This window comes from Esox lucius, chromosome 20 (assembly GCF_011004845.1).
Source record: "Esox lucius isolate fEsoLuc1 chromosome 20, fEsoLuc1.pri, whole genome shotgun sequence".
NCBI classification, from domain to species: domain Eukaryota; kingdom Metazoa; phylum Chordata; class Actinopteri; order Esociformes; family Esocidae; genus Esox; species Esox lucius.
The window spans coordinates 1,555-18,536 of record NC_047588.1 but is presented as its reverse complement, the minus strand read 5'-3'; the positions used below and the strand labels follow the sequence as shown (position 1 = coordinate 18,536).

The following is a 16,982-nucleotide window of genomic DNA, read 5'->3' as shown; positions in this document are numbered from 1 at the left end:
GATAGCTTCCGAGATCAGACGAGATCGGGCGTGCTCAGGGAGGTGTGGCCGTAAGCCTATTGACAGTTTGAATTTGGGCCTTTTATAGAGTGTGTGGACATGTCCTAAAAGAATGATTGACAGGATTTTTTTCACAAATTAATTGACCCCAATCAAAAAGGCTTACAGCACCTGGTATTCCCAGGCGGTCTCCCATCCAAGTACTAACCGGGCCCGACCCTGCTTAGCTTCCGAGATCAGACGAGATCGGGCGTGCTCAGGGAGGTGTGGCCGTAAGCCTATTGACAGTTTGAATTTGGGCCTTTTATAGAGTGTGTGGACATGTCCTAAAAGAATGATTGACAGGATTTTTTTCACAAATTAATTGACCCCAATCAAAAAGGCTTACAGCACCTGGTATTCCCAGGCGGTCTCCCATCCAAGTACTAACCGGGCCCGACCCTGCTTAGCTTCCGAGATCAGACGAGATCGGGCGTGCTCAGGGAGGTGTGGCCGTAAGCCTATTGACAGTTTGAATTTGGGCCTTTTATAGAGTGTGTGGACATGTCCTAAAAGAATGATTGACAGGATTTTTTTCGCAAATTAATTGACCCCAATCAAAAAGTCTTACAGCACCTGGTATTCCCAGGCGGTCTCCCATCCAAGTACTAACCGGGCCCGACCCTGCTTAGCTTCCGAGATCAGACGAGATCGGGCGTGCTCAGGGAGGTGTGGCCGTAAGCCTATTGACAGTTTGAATTTGGGCCTTTTATAGAGTGTGTGGACATGTCCTAAAAGAATGATTGACAGGATTTTTTTCACAAATTAATTGACCCCAATCAAAAAGGCTTACAGCACCTGGTATTCCCAGGCGGTCTCCCATCCAAGTACTAACCGGGCCCGACCCTGCTTAGCTTCCGAGATCAGACGAGATCGGGCGTGCTTTTTTTTTTTTTTTTTTTTTTATTATCAAAAATCTATAATACAATATGTACAGTGCATTATCCTGTCAACACATAATGCAGAATTAGGCAGGCAAACAATTTACCCCCAATCAAATCAAAGAATTCAAAGAAAGTAACAAAAACTCATCCCCACTGGAGTAAGACTTACAAAACATAAATATAAAAAATTAAAAACCACTTCCCCATCCTCTGCTCTTGAAGTTAACCCATTCCCTTCCAAAAATAATTCATTAAAGTTGTCCAGCCCATCATACACAAACATGTCTACATGCTTCCTGAAGAGTGTGACAAATATTCCCCACACCTCCACCTTCTTCTCTTCGAAAAATGCATGGTTTCTCCTACAAAAGACTGAATATCTAACAAAACTCAACACAATATTCAGCAGATACACATTCACTTTCTCATAACTATCAGGTACACCAAACAACAACAGTTGTTCGCATGCATACTTCCCCAGCATTACCCCGTTCCAGTTTTTATTCAACATCAGTCTGACCTTGCAGTAGAACCCCTCCAATTCCTGGCATTCTACATACAAATGTAACAAAGTTTCTGGAGCACAGTAACAGACATCACACCACCTTTTTATTTCATCATTTATTTGGTGCAACACTATCTTTGTGAATATACGATTGTGTCTCATCATGAAATCATTATTCCCACACTCAGGTTTATTCCCATACAAATGTAAGTTCTTCCACAACTTTGAAAGATCTATCCCCGGGAAAATACGCACCCACATTCTTTCAGCAGCAGGATGATCGGCCTCCAGCAACAACTTGTACAACTGTTTAGTTGTAACTCCCTCCAGTGGTCGTTGTGCATCACCACCTTTAACATACAGAACTGGAAACACAAACAAATCTTCTCCCCTCTCATCATTATTAATTATGGATAACCACCCTTCTGGAATACTTTCTTTCACCCGGTCAAACCCATTCTGTATGGTGCCTGTCCACACAGTGTCATCAACTTCCGTCACAGCATCCACAATGGCCTGAGCTCTCAGAAATCCAGGGATCACCTCATACACAAAGTCCTTAACCCATCTGGGTCGGAATCCGCGATATCGCGGAAAATCGGACACTGTATATTTCTAACCGTAGAATCCGAATGGTTATAGCTATTAACTTGCTGTTTCCTTTCCCGTGTGCTGCACATTCCAATGAAGCGATTGATAAGATTTGTGTTCATGCATTCATCACAGCCTTCGTAAGACGACCACAAAGTTGCACCAAAAATGGGAGCCATTACGCACGTCACGAAATGTAGCCTAGTTACATCCGCTGTTTAGAAGGCTAATCTTTGTTGACTAGTCGCAAACGGTGTGTGTACTATGTCATCTGACGCCTGGCATTCAATAGCAATTCAAATTAGCATACCCCGCGAATCTCAGGTATAAGGCGCGAGCACCCATTCCAAGTGGCCTCTACTTACCCAGCGCATCAGTCGAGAGAGTATCTAGAGATAAATTGCTTCGCTTTTATTCCAACAAAGAACATTTTCAAAGAACAGCAACAAAAACTTTTGTTTATGCAAGATGGCAAAAAGGTTTACAGCCCAGCAAGTCATGGAACAGATCTTCGAAAGTGATGAAGATGCTGCAGCAGATTCTGGCCCGGATGAGTTTTTTACAGACGAGGAACAAGATTTCATCGATGGAATTGATCGAATGGAGGATGAAATGTAAGTAGATTTCAGTCATGTTGGGATCACCATGATTATTTCATAATGCGTAAATTGGTTTCCATGGTCTATTGTTACATAGTAGGCTACCGTTCCGGTAAATAGAACACGTATTCTATACAGGAGCGTTCTTGATTTGTTGTTACAGTTAGTAACCTACTGTTCTGGTATATAGAACTTAGACTAGAATAAAATAAGTAATGGAACCCAGTCCGGGATAACATTGGAGGTTTGTACTCATACTGACTTAGTGATAAGTTCACAGGGTTGTTTGGTAGGGTATATGTTTTTGCAAGCCATGCTTGTAACACCTCGTGAATAGAGACAAAGGGTTAGACTACCAACATGTTCTGTCTCTATGGGGGATGTGTCATTTACCATAGGGCTTTGTTATTTGTTACCAATAGCTACATCCTACACAAGGAGCTGTGCCAGAGTGCACAGAGTCGGCCCCTGACACATAAGGCGTTTGTTGAGCAACTTGCAGCTGAGTTGTGTGGGGTGACATTGGATGTTGCTGCCACACCAAAACTAACCGGACATACCCCTTTGCCTACCAGAGAGACAACTGACCAAAGCTCGAGGGCCACAGCTGGACGCCTCAGGTGTGAGCTCTGCAAGAGAAAAGGTGTAAAGAAAGACACTCCCTGGAAATTCGGTGAATGTGATGTCCCACTCTGTTTGCTTGCAGACAGGAACTGCTTCCATCTGTGGCACAGCTAAAAAGACAATTTGTGGGTGCTCATTTATTTTTGAGTAAGACCTGATTCATTGTAACTGAATCATGTAAACAGTTTTTTTTTTTTTCACAGAACATTTAGGAACTGCTTCCATCTGTGGCACAGCTAAAAAGACAATTTGTGGGTGCTCATTTATTTTTGAGTAAGACCTGATTCATTGTAACTGAATCATGTAAATAGTTTTTTTTTTTCCACAGAACATTTAGGAACTGCTTCCATCTGTGGCACAGCTTCAAATTACTTTTTCTGTTTACCTATTTATTTTTGGGTAAAACAATTTTTCCCAGTAAATGTGCATAGTTCTATTTTTTTTATTGTTATTTGTGTTAGAATCAAAACCCCATGGTGATTTTCAGTTCTTGTATTTATGGATAATAAAAACCACAAAAAGATGCACGTGTGTTTTGCATTCATTGCATATATACCGTATAATGAGTTTCTCAGAAGGCTGTTATGATGTAGTTTTTTTGGGGGATTATATCTAGACATATTCGTGAAGCAATCCGTTTGTGGATAAACAAAAGGAACGTTTATCCCTATGGGAATAAACAGCCAAACAGACTCCACAGAATGGTCGCCAACCAAAGCGCATTGCGTAGGTTACAATTCCATAATTATCTACAGGATCTTACGGCAGGCTTTTGCTAATATCTAGGCATCCTAACGAAGTGACTGGAAAATAGTTTGTATACATATGGATAATAGAGTCCGCCTGGTTGATTTGGACCAAACCGGTCATCTTTACGCATTGAATTAGCCAAGTCTTCCTATGTTTATTTGTCGCCCGAATCACAAATAGCCCTTGTACCATACTTGTTCTAGGGGAAACATGATCTCTGCAACCTAGGAAAGCCTGAATAAGATTTCCTGTTCTCCTACTTGCACCTTCAGTTTCAGCTCATGCTACAGACACTTAATATTTTGCTTCATTGCTCACAACAGTTCGACAACTCATACAATCAGTATATCCACAGATGCTTCTCTGGTTTGGTAAATTATGGTCTCGTGGTTTCGTAATGAGGGGTTAAAATAGTGTTTTCTCTCTCCTCGTATGGAGTGGGATGCGGACCATAGCGAAAGTTTTTAATATTGCGATAACGCGCTTTTTTCCATGAAGACTGGATTCGGCCAATATAGTCATAGCCTGCACGAGTGCACAAGAGGGTAAAATGGCCAAAGCCTGTTTATTCCCAGACTAAATAACCCATGGGTTTAGATGTCCTATTTTAAATGTTCAATTGGATTTGGTTAATTCATGTAGTTTCACTTTGTTTGTATTTACAATGATACCTGGGATAATACTTGTGTTCTCGGTCCTACACCGTTGCTTGTTACTGCCGTTTTAGATTCTAGCCTGATAAACTGACACTTGGGGTTGATTGATGTGTCTGCGTTTAGAGTTCTAGCCCGGGGTGTCATGGGGTTCTCTCACTGATTGTTCCTTGATTTTAGTGTCTTCATGCATCTGTTTTCTGTTGGTTTGCCTTTATTTTGTGTGTTTTTCCCCCTATTGTTGCTGTTGATAAGATAAGCGATTTTTTTTTGCGAACAGCAACGATGTTAGCTGGGTAGAGCTATGACTCTAAACTTTTAGTTAATGTTGGAGATCGGCTAAGTTGTAGGTATGACGTCTTTTACTCCAGGCAGTCTGAGGACCATTTTTTACGTTTTTATGTGGGGGGCTTTCATTGGCTCCAGAAAGGGGGGCTCACCCCCTGGGTTGGCCTTTGCTCTAAGTTTTCCGTTTGAGTTTTCTGCCTGTCCTCACATGTGGTAATTTCCCCTACATGAGTAAATGTTTGTGTAGTTTTGGGATGGTTAATAATTAAGTGAAAGCTACATGCATTTTCCTCTCAATAGCCTTGGTGTTGACGTTTAAGACTTTGGGACGAATTGTTGTAAGGGTGGAGACCTTAAGTCATCTAACATTGTTAATTGCTTGAACAATCTTGATGTCTTTGCGTGACGTATACATGGAGCTGGCGATTTTTGACTGATCACCGCTTTTTTGAATAACATAGACATTAATCTGAAGTTGAGGAAATTCCATAGACTTTAGGAGGTAAATTGAGTTATGATGTTTGTTTGGTCTCAACGTAGTTTGGCCGTTGCCTGTGGCAATACTAATTTTGATATGCTGATTTGGTTGTTGTTTCAATATGCTTCCTTCACTCGAGCGACCGTGTGGTACAATATTTTTTTAGATTTTCTTTGTGGATGTTTATATCATTTTCACATTTGATTTTGTTAGATGTTTGGTTTGCGACTTTTATTGACTGGCTGTTAGATTCCTCCCAACCTTGTTTTTTTTTTCATGTCCGTCCTGTAATGGTTCTGCTTTCAAGCTTGGAGTCATTTTCCGTTGTCTCTGTCGTGAAAGCATGGGGGGATTTTATGTAATGATTATCTATGATGAAAAATAGTTGAACTTAAGAGTTCAAAGCAAATTAAATAGATATTTAAAGAGTTACGTGAAGAATTTAGTTTTTCTGTTTCCAAAGTTATAGCAGAAAATTGGCATCTGTTAAAATCCGCATCCCTAAACAGTGTTTGTCTAATTTGTTTTTTTGAGAAGTTTGTTTTATACAAAATCTAACTTGGTTATGGTTTCGTGGAATACATCTTACCATTTTGAAATGGTTTAGCTAAGAAATAACTAATTTGATGGGAGTGTTACTGTTCAGTTTGTTTAATATTTCATTAGAAGTAATCATATTAATCTCATGCATTATGGAATAAGTGGGTAAAAACGTGCAGGGAGCACATTTTGTTATTCCTTACATGTTGACTAAATGTTGCCATGTTTTAATTGATACTGAGGAAGTAAATCTGCATCAGGTTATGTTTCTAGAAAACCAAGTTGAGAAGTCTTACATAGTCTAAATTGTATATAGAGGTACAGACCCCCTGGAGCGCTCAACTCACTGACGCAGAAACCAGTGTGTTGGGTGGGGGGGGGCTGTTTGAGATGGAGACAATGGAGACATTCACACTGAGTTCATCTTGTGGAGAAATTAGGCTAAATAACAGTTATGTTAGCTGACCTTCAAGATGGTGTGACATGTTTCGATTTGAAATAAGGTATTTGACAAAACAAAGGTGAATTTGATTGTAGTACCGATACAACACAATCAGATGTAAATTATATAGGTGAACTGAGAATTGTTCATGAACTACTCTTTGAGAGTGGTACTTCAATGTAAGCAAACTATCTTAACTGATGAGTAATTGAAACAGTAATGGGAAATGAGAAATTGTGTTCTTCTGTTCTTTTTGTTGGTTGTTAAACCAACTATAGAAAAGAGTGGAGTTATTTTGCTGCACTGGTAAAACAGAAGCACCAGAAATGTTAATGTTTTAACGATACTGTTACTGATTACAACTGTTCTAATCTATTTGGACAAAGGAAGAAGAGAGACATTGGGAATATAGTTTTGAGTGTTTGATAGTGTTTGGCTCTAATGCATCAGCGAGATGCAACAAGCTAATGTAATGGACATATTTGTGATGGTGTACTATGCAGTTGCAACTAATCTTCTCAAGGATAATTCACACTTCAGGTACAGGACACTTGAAAGCGATTTGGCAATAGAGGACTTGTTGGAGCCCAGAGAGAGACTGAGTTTGACTTAAAGGACAACTGTGAGGTGGGCTGAGATAAGATGGATCTCACACACACACACACAGACTGTCCTGTCCTACAGCTACGAGTGGAGTCTACTCTGGGGCGCCGCACGTTTACAGTGATGCCGGGTTCCTGTGAGCTGGACTAATTCTAGTCCTGATGATTCTGCCATGTGATGGAGAAGGCAAACTCCAACCGAGAGGATGGAGGTGAAGGAAAGCTCCAGTTCTGGACAACATTTATGGGGGCGCGGAAAGACCAACTGCACGACATCTTGCCACGCTGATTTGGTCCATACCAGGTACATCTCATCTGCTGTCCAGGTAGCTGGGAGAGGAGCCTGGGGTTGACAACACACGCTACAGGAGGGCTTCTGTGTTTAAAGGTTAGGCACAGTGAATTGAAGTCACTGGGGCAAAAGTGAATATTCTGGTGCTAGTAACCAACACTTCCGGCCTGGCCTGCAGCTATAGAGCCTTTAACTAAAATTGGTCATCTTGGCATTCACAAGGGAGAACACACATATTCTCCTGACCTGGCTGATAAAGCAGCTAGAATGAAGACAACAAGACTGTGACATGATAACCTGCATCTGAGCTATGAAGGACAATACCTTGGAATGTACATCTGACTTTTACGTTCTGTTACACTGGCCTGCCAAGGAATGGTTCATAACTGACTGTCTGACGTTTGGAGGAGCAGAACATTTGTGATGACTTTGGAAGTACATCTAATTGGGACCATGGAGAGGACTTTTCAGTGAATCAAGCAATTGGCATGAGAGGACTTTGTACCAGTGACAAATTGAAGGATGTATTCAGTAATAGGTGTTTACACACCCAAGATGTGTCGTTGCCACATACCCCATACTAACAATATATGTGTCACCTGAATTCATTTCCTTTGACCAATGATTTTAACATAAAAGATTTTGTTGTGGTATGTTATGATTCTGTATAATGAAAATATGTGATCTTGGTGTTTATACGAAGGTAATCGTCTAGAAGCATTTAAATGAGGATCCAGACATTTCAGATTTGTTCCAATCTCTAATCATTAAGGGTAATGATATTGACTGGGTCATGTTGTAAAAGAGTACTGTTTTGTTGCAGCCTATATCTTAATGAGTAAACTGTTTAAGGGTTGATACCAAGGGTTGATTTTGGGATCAAGATGGATTGTTGTGGAAATTCTTGAACTGATGGTCCTTGGTCCTATCCTTGGTCCTATGCATGTATGAATGAGTTACTAGTTAAAGATGCCGAGAGGGATCTGGTGTTTGACTATGAGACATCCTTGACCTGCACCAGCGGATTAGAGGGTTACTCGTAAATCAGTACGAAAAATTACTCCATGCGTGAAAGCAGGACCATTACAGGATGAAAAAGAAAACCGATAGTAGGGAGGAATCAAACATTAATTCAGTAGAGTCGCACACTGAAAATCCAGCAAAAACAAAGGTGAAAACGAGAAAAACACAACAATAATAAACAAAAATACAAAACAACAATAAATGTGCCACACGGTCGCCCGTGTGAAGGAATTATAACCCATTAAATCTATAGAAAAAGGTGTCCTACCCAGGGAAACAACTCCCAAATTTGCATATTACCTTGGATTTACATACGATGGCCAAACTAAGACGTGTTAAGGAATGAACTCACCGATTGGTGTTCCCTGGTACACCTTCTCTGACCGTCAGCACCCCACCTTCAGGCGGCCTAGCGTTCCCGCGTTCCTGTGTGCTCCCAGAAGCAAAATTATTATCAATCTTGTGGAAGAGCATTCTACCAATCTGGACCTTACAAACGGCACAAATGTACTGCATGGAAGTTCACATACAGGCATGCAAATCAGCAAGATCATTCCACCTTCAACTCTAATGGTGATTCTTCATGTGGACCTCTTTTTCATTGCATGATGTAATACATCCAAACACAGGTTGTTTGCTATGCAGCAAACAAACCCGGGTAATTGTGACCTGTACATGTCCAATATCATGAGTTAGTTGTGCAAATCTAACAGAGGGCTGTGTCCTTTGCTACACACTTATATTGCTTTGCACCTTTGTGTCTTCTACAGATGATATTTGGGGTAAAACTCTCTGTAGACTCTTGAATTCCTACTCGCTTTCTTCTTTTAACATGCAACAATCCATTTGAATGCACACTCTTTTGACCAAGGCAAAACCCCAGTTTCAACATCAACTGTTCATGCATGACTTGTGTCAATACAGGTTTGTACACACATTTACTGATCTAGCTATGTAGTGTCAACATATGTGAGAGTTTCTCCATCACTTGTCATACGCACGTGTATTACTACTGGTTTATGCACACATTTAGTGGGCAAGTCAAGTGGGCGCCACATATGACATATCGGCGTCAAAACCTATACTAGAATATTGAAATCCATTTGCTCACACTTCAGAAGCAACAATATCATCAATCTGAATGTCTTTGAACATTTTCAATTCATTTGCGTTTGTACTTGAATTGCCTGACTGTTTGGATGAGTACATTGACTGCCGTTGAGGACCTATTCAAAATTAATTGACCTAACTGCATGTAATGTTGTGGGAGAGCATTCTACCAACCTGGACCTTACAAACGGCACAAATGTACTGCATGGAAGTTCACATACGGGCATAGAAAAGAGCAAGATCATTCCACCTTCAACTCTAATGGTGATTCTTCATGTGGACCTCTTTTTCATTGCATGAAGTAATACATCCAAATACAGGTTCCCTATTCGTCATTTGCTACACACTTATATTGGTTTGCACCTTGGTGGATTCTATGGATGACATTTGGGGTAAAACTCCCTGCAGACTCTTGAATTCCTACACTGAAAAAAGTCTAACATTTGCTGTTGTTCGTTTTATGTGTATTTTCTCATAGAAATAGCTTAAAATTATTTGTTTTTTAATTTAAAGTAAACATTCTAGTTGAATTTGTTAAATGGATACAATATAAATTGGCAGCAGGACATTAAACTTTATTTATTTATTTGATCAGAGCATTTTTATTAGATTAAGCATGATTTGCACATGCGCATTGTTGAGTTTGAGATCCCGCTCTCTGACCTGTTTACATCTAAATAAAGGATTTTTTTAAAAACAATTCTGTCACAGAATAATCTGTTGAGCGTCCAACAGACCCCCTCAGCCAGGCTGCGACACAGAAGTATACGAGCAACATCATACTGGTAAGATAAAAACAATACACTTTGTCTACCATTAAGGTTTTATTTCAAAATATACCTGACTGTCCTTGACTCTGGCCATAATTTTAGCAATCACGCTTGATAGCATGTAAATTATAAGCTAGCACTAACGTTAGCATTCTTCATTCAAACTATAACGTTAACGTTACGTTAAGTAAGCCGCCCTCTGGTCGTGGGTTAGTAATGCTATTACGGTTCGCTAGCTAACTAGCTAATACATTCAAACTATATTTTTTAAATGCATTTTGTGGGTGCATTGACGTTAGCTAAAGTTACCACGTAAGTTAACGTAAGTTAACGTTACAGCTAATGTTACAGCTAATGTTATGTTCGTGAATTCAAATGCATTTGCTCTGCTGAGTGTTTTTAATAGTTAACAGTGGCGCAAAGAGCCTAGAAAATGTTTATTTACCGACTTTACTGTCTTTAAGAGTTCTGCGGGCTCTGTTTTAAAGCTAGTGAAGATATCAGTATAATATGAAACTAAACGACATAAGTACCAACCATGACATGCTAGCTTGTCAGGAAGGGGGGTAAATAACACTCCGAAGTTAGCCTTTTTTTGTTTGTTGCGTTTTTGACACTTGACATGTGGTAGTTAATCCCCAGGTTCAAGCTGCAAACTTGACTGATGGTTACTTCTGCTGTTAATAGCATAAGGGCATATGTGATCTTTTATTCACACTCCTAATTTCCTTGTGTTCAGTATATCAGCCATAATATTACAAGGCCCAGCTAATTCTAAATCGTAATGTTAGTTTGCTACACTGTTTACAGCATTTACATGTGGAAGAAATGTACCAAAATGTTAGCCAGCTTTCCTAAAATCATTAAAGTATATATCTATTTATGTTAAATGTTGGGTATTCTTAATTTCTGCATGATGTTAGTAGCTAACACACTTTGATGGCTAACAGCTAAAACTAAATCATGTTTTCCCTTTCAACTTCAGGGAAGCAGCCACCAATCTGTTTTGTTCTTGCTGTGCAACTTATTGTGAAGCTCCTGCCAGTGATCATTGCTTGTGGTGAGTTCTATTTACAATGTCATGAGGGCATTTTTAATAATTAGGCATCTTCCTAAGTGGGCTGGGGAAAGTATAGAATTTTCTCTCATCTGGGAAGTTGTCTACCAGATCTACTAAGTAAAACTAAATGTACATTTAAAAATATGTGGAAATGTAAAGACTGTGACAATTCATATTCAAGAAGATCTGAACTTCTGAAACACTATAAACTTGATCATCGGCATTATGGACGGGGCTGTGATTACCCCTGTACTTATGAGAATTGCCCATGCACCTGCAAGACATGGAAAGCTCTACTTGACCCATCTAAGGAAATACCATCCTGCTCAACCATCCTCACAAAAAGAAAGCTTTTCACAATTCTTTAAGTGCCACATTTGTGACAACAATCTACTTTCTACTGAGACAGACTATTTTCGACACATTGGGAAACATTTGAAAAATCATGAATCTGTCAGTTGTATGTTTGCTGATTGCTCAAAAAAAAACAATCTATATGGAGCTTTCAATACTCACAAATGGAGAAAACATACCCCCCATACAATTAATGATTTAAAGCCTGGAATTGTTGATGGCCTTGTTGATAGTCCTGCTGTTGTAGAATCATTTGTAAGAGGCAACACCGAGCTGTCAGATGATGATTTACTATCTGAAGAAATTCCTGATGAAGAAACAACGGATTTGACAAATGTTATTGAACTAAAATTAGCCTCAGTCTTACCTAAGTTAGAAAATGCTTTTCTGGTGCCAAGTGAAGCTGTGAATGAACTGCTTGAAGAGTTGCAATATTTAATTGGTACTGTCTCTGTGCCAGCCACCCAAAAAACTATAATCCACTTCTTAAAAGATCACAATTGCCAGATTGAGGAATCAGTTGTGAAAGAGTTGGCCACTGTACTTTGCACTTCAAATCCCATTCAAGCTGCAATAGGAAACCATGGTCCACTGTCAACCACTTGGAAACGGAAGACATACTATAGAAAAAACTTCAGTGTTGTGAAACCAGTTGAATATGTGTTAGACCGAAAGAATGGAAAGTCTTTTCAGTATGCGCCTTTACTAAAATCCTTGCAGCAACTTCTAAATTGTGAACCTATACTAAATAAGGCTACAAATTAGAAAGAAAAATATAAACCAGGGGAAAGTGATAGGCAGGTATACAGATCCTTTTGGGATGGACTTTTAAAAGAAATGCTATTCTCTCAAAAGAGTGTGCAATTTCTTTGATTTTGTATGTTTTGTATGTGCCTTTTATTGGATTTTAGGCAATCTGCCACCTGGTTTTCAGTCAAGGACTGAAATCAATTTGGCTGCATTGATCAAAAGCAATGATGTCAAGGTTTATGGTTATGAGAAAGTTTTAGAGCCTTTGACTAGTGATCTCATGACATTAGAACAACATGGGGTTTTTGTGAATAAGTTGGGGAAAACTTTGAAGGGCACAGTGCAGTGTGTTGTTGCCGATAACCTTGGAGCGCACAGTATTGCTGGTTTTGTAAAGTTTTTCTGGCAGATATGTTTGCAGATTTTGTACTGCAGATAGGTTAGATTTTCAGACAAAGGGCATTGGAGCTGGAGGTTTCTCGCGGAGAACTGAAGAGATTTTAAGTCATCTTAAAACCCTTGAGGAAAATTCTTTGGTCAACTGTTATGGTGTTACGAGGAAATGTGTTCTGTCAGAAAAACTTTCCCATTCCAATGTTACTACTGGTTTTCCTCCAGACATTGCCCATGATTTATTTGAGGGAATAGTTCCTGTTGAAATAGCTCTCTGTCTGACTGTATTAATTTCCAAAAAGTACTTTACTTTGGCCACCTTGAACAAGGCAATAGAAGATTTTCCCTTTAAATGGACTGATAAAACAAATCGCCCCCATCCTGTTCCACTGACCTATTCATCCAGGAGAACAATTGATGGAAAAGCATATGAAAACTGGAGTTTAATAAGATTTCTTCCACTACTACTTGGACAGAAAGTTCCTACTGATGAACCAGCCTGGCATCTTCTTGCTGACTTAAAGGACATTGTGGAACTTGTTGTTTCTCCTGTTCAAACTAAAGAATCAATTGGATATTTGAACTTTAAGATCTCTGAGCGCAGAGTTAAATTTAAAGAGCTTTTCCCGGAAACAAATCTTCTGCCTAAACACCATTTTCTGGAGCATTATCCTCAGTTAATCTGTGAGTTTGGACCATTAGTTGCACTATGGACCATGCGTTTCGAAGCGAAGCACAGCTTCTTCAAAAGAGTTGTGCTCCATACAACGTGCTTCAAAAATGTGCTCCTGTCCTTAGCAGAAAGACATCAGTTTCTCATGGCACATGACCTTTACATGTGCAGCTTTCCCAAATCCCCCCTGGAGGTAGCAAATGTTTCAACTCTTCCCATAGACGTTTTGAAAGAGGACATTGCATTTGCTATTAAACAGAGGTACCCAGATTTGGATGGTGTGTGCTTGGCTAGAAATGCAACGTATAGTGGCCTTAACTACAGAAATGGAATGATACTTACACATGGCTCATTGGCAGGGCTGCCAGAATTTACTGAAATAATCCAGATGATTGTTGTCAAGGATAAGCTGCTTTTTATTGTCCGAAAGCTGAGTGCATGGTACATTACAGAGCCTATGAACTGAAAATGTGTCCTACGAAGGAGGTGGAACTTCTTGGCCCAAACGAACTGACAGAACCATATCCATTGGCTGACTACACAGTTGGGGGGATGCGGCTGATTACTCTCAAAAGATACATACATGTTTAAGGTCAGCATTTAGTGAATCAGTGGTTGTATGACTTTTGCATGTAACAGTCCTAACCCTTGTGCCTCACCAAGTAATGTTTTTGCCTTTAATATTTTGATGTCCCCGTTGTAACACATTTAAACCAAATGTTTTGTATTTGTAACATAATATCATGAATTATATTATACCAGCTTGTCACTCTAGAGCCCTGTCTTCAAAATTGTAGTTGTAAAAAAAAAAAATATGATTTAGTTCACATAGGTTTTTTTTCAGGGGGGCGTGGACATTTTTGTCCCCTCAGGTCATCGTACACAAGTTTTTTATTTTTTTTAAGTGATGCACAGGGATTCTTACAGTGGAACCTGCAGGTTATTCTTGTTGGCTAGTGGTCAGAACACTAAATCTAAATTAGCATCCCTAGTCATCGGCTATTAAGTCTAAAGCTGAGTCACTCATTCACTCTTACCATGTCTCTGCCTCCCCTCTGTCTCTCTTACTCAGGGCACCATGGCAGAAATCGCAACTGTTTGATTGCTGATCATCTTGAACGAAGACAACAGTGTAAGAATGGAGCTACGCAATGGGATTCCCAACTCACTGGAAGAGCTCATCGAAGAGGTCAACAAATGTATGTGGATTAGGAGGACACATAAGGCTGCAGTACAAGGACACTGATTTTGGGAACATATTTGTAAATCTGACCTCTACAACTGTAATTAGGGATCTCTCAGTAATCAAAGTTGTCCAAATAGACCCTGATACCACAACTATTTTCTTGTACCCAGTTGATCCCACAATGAGTAGTATCCCTTCAGGTGGACAGGACAGTGAAGATTCCTCCTCAGGATCTGCACATACACCATAATTCTTAGCAGATGTTCCCCAGACTCATTAAGAACACAGCAGTGACCAAAAGTGTTCCCAATCCCACTCTTCTCCTATGACACAGAATGTCAACTACAGAGGGGAAATGAGGAATACACAAGAAGCAAATCTAGGTTGACACCCTGCTCAAAATTGCTGTCAGACATACTGGAGAAAGTGGCTGAAAAAGTCTACACATACAAAGAATACCCTACAGATGCTGACTTCAGCTATGTTGCTGAGGCACTGACAAGGAAGCACCCCTGTCTGAGAGAACCAGGGTCTTTCAATGAGAGCTATGGATGGAAACAAAGGCTCAAGGTAAAAATGGCTAACTACCGGACTCTACTTAGGGCACATGGAACATCTGCAGAGCTCACTGTAAATTATTTGAAATCCAAGTCTCTAGAGGAGGCCTACCCAGCAAAAGATTTGAAGAGACCAAGACGAGCTGAGGTCAACCATTTTCTACCCCTTGCCAAGTGGTGCGACTCCAGAAAGCCTGGAACGAGAGAGGATTTCCCTTCTGTCAGAACTACAGCAAATAAACAACAGACAAGCAATAAAAGAAAAGACGGCAAAGACGTTTGGATACCGGAGACAAGAAATTGTGCATATGAAGCCGAGCATTGAAGCAGTCTTTGAGAGATGGCCTGCACTTTTTCAGATGGAAGAGGTAGGTTTTTAGATACAGATGCATTAGTCACCCATTCATTTAATCAATTGTTGGCCTGTAGTGGAGTTTCACAGGCATGGCACTTTGTCTAGGACCAGTTAAATCCATGTGAGCAAATGTCATATAGCTTACAGTTGATAATTTTTAGACCTAACTGTTGATTCACTTATGAGTTGTTGTTTTTGTTGTAGGCGATAATTTGATAAGGCTGTGCTGGTGATTCCGTTTTGTGTTCACCATCTTAAAAACTTCTAAACTTTTTTCTGTATGCTCTACTTTTTAGATCAATGCCGAGTTCATGCGAATCACAACAGTTCCCTTGGAGACAAAGTTCTTGGCGCAGTTGGACAAGCACTCCACCAAACTGCTGGAGGTCATCAGGAGCAAGGGTGGAGTTATGAAAGAGAAGACCACCAGGACCTTGCAGGTTTTAGATGAGGTATTGTTAAGAAATTTTACGTGTATCAGAATTTCTGAAGAAGGACGAGGCCCATGTAAGAGTCAAGCAGCAGCATCAACCTTTCAGTCCTTTCGAATCTACTCGTTCCTCCGTCCTCCTATCAGAAATCACGTGTACGGGGTCACCAATTGTTAAGAATTTTACGTGTACCAGAATTTCTGAAGAAGGATGAGGCTCCGGTCCAAATGGAAATTTAGCACAAAGATTTATTAATATGAATTGATAAGTCAAAATACATGAAATACACTGCAGCGGTCAAATATTTGCTCAACCCTCGAGCTTCCACAAAATATTCGCCCCGAATCAAGATCGAACATTGGTTTTAATACTCCCGCCACAGGGGTGGTTACTTTTCACTCTCGTGAGTAAAACCCATCCTTATTGGCTCTTCGTTGGCATGGTGACATGTTGGACGAATCTCTTGGTTTTCGCTATCCAATGAGGAAGGACATGCTCTCACTCTCGGTCATAGATCAACAGGTTCTTTGCATACAGGTGTGAAATCTTAATCAGGTTACAGTAATTTACATTCAATTGTCCTAACCTAGACTAGAACATCAGGGGGCTGGAGACAGAAGGTCTCTTTGTGCTGTATAGGGGGCAGTTTCATTTGTATGTTAATTGTGGGGTTTTAATCCTGTCTCTCTATCTGAGCCAGGTGTAAAGTCTGAGTGAGTGTGGCTGAGTGTAATGTATGTATGAGTTCTAAACTTTTTATGGTTATTGTATTCAATCATATTTCCCTAACCTGGCTGCAGCATACAATTTAATAAAACAAAAACATAAGAATACATGGTTATTAAATCAGCATTATTTAAACTTCATTTATCTCAACAATCCCCCGTTTCACGCCATTTATGGTGTGAAAATAACTATGAATGTCACTGAGAATAAAGTCATTACCTAAACAGAAATATGACAAATGTAAACATCAATTATTGTAGACCAGTTGTAAAAAATACTTCATGGTAGATTGCTGGAAAGGAATGTA

General features: G+C 39.9%; 3 non-coding genes across 3 annotated transcripts; all 3 read right to left on the bottom strand.

The window, feature by feature from the left end:
* Nucleotides 1-159: 159 nt before the first annotated feature.
* Nucleotides 160-278, bottom strand: LOC114830190. Its single transcript, XR_003777915.2, has one exon. It is a non-coding gene; the product is annotated as a 5S ribosomal RNA (ribosomal RNA).
* Nucleotides 279-381: 103 nt separating this feature from the next.
* On the bottom strand, nucleotides 382-500 carry LOC114830156. The gene has a single exon (XR_003777881.2). It is a non-coding gene; the product is annotated as a 5S ribosomal RNA (ribosomal RNA).
* Nucleotides 501-603: 103 nt separating this feature from the next.
* LOC114830179 lies at nucleotides 604-722 on the bottom strand. Its single transcript, XR_003777904.2, has one exon. It is a non-coding gene; the product is annotated as a 5S ribosomal RNA (ribosomal RNA).
* Between the last annotated feature and the right edge of the window lie 16,260 nt (nucleotides 723-16,982).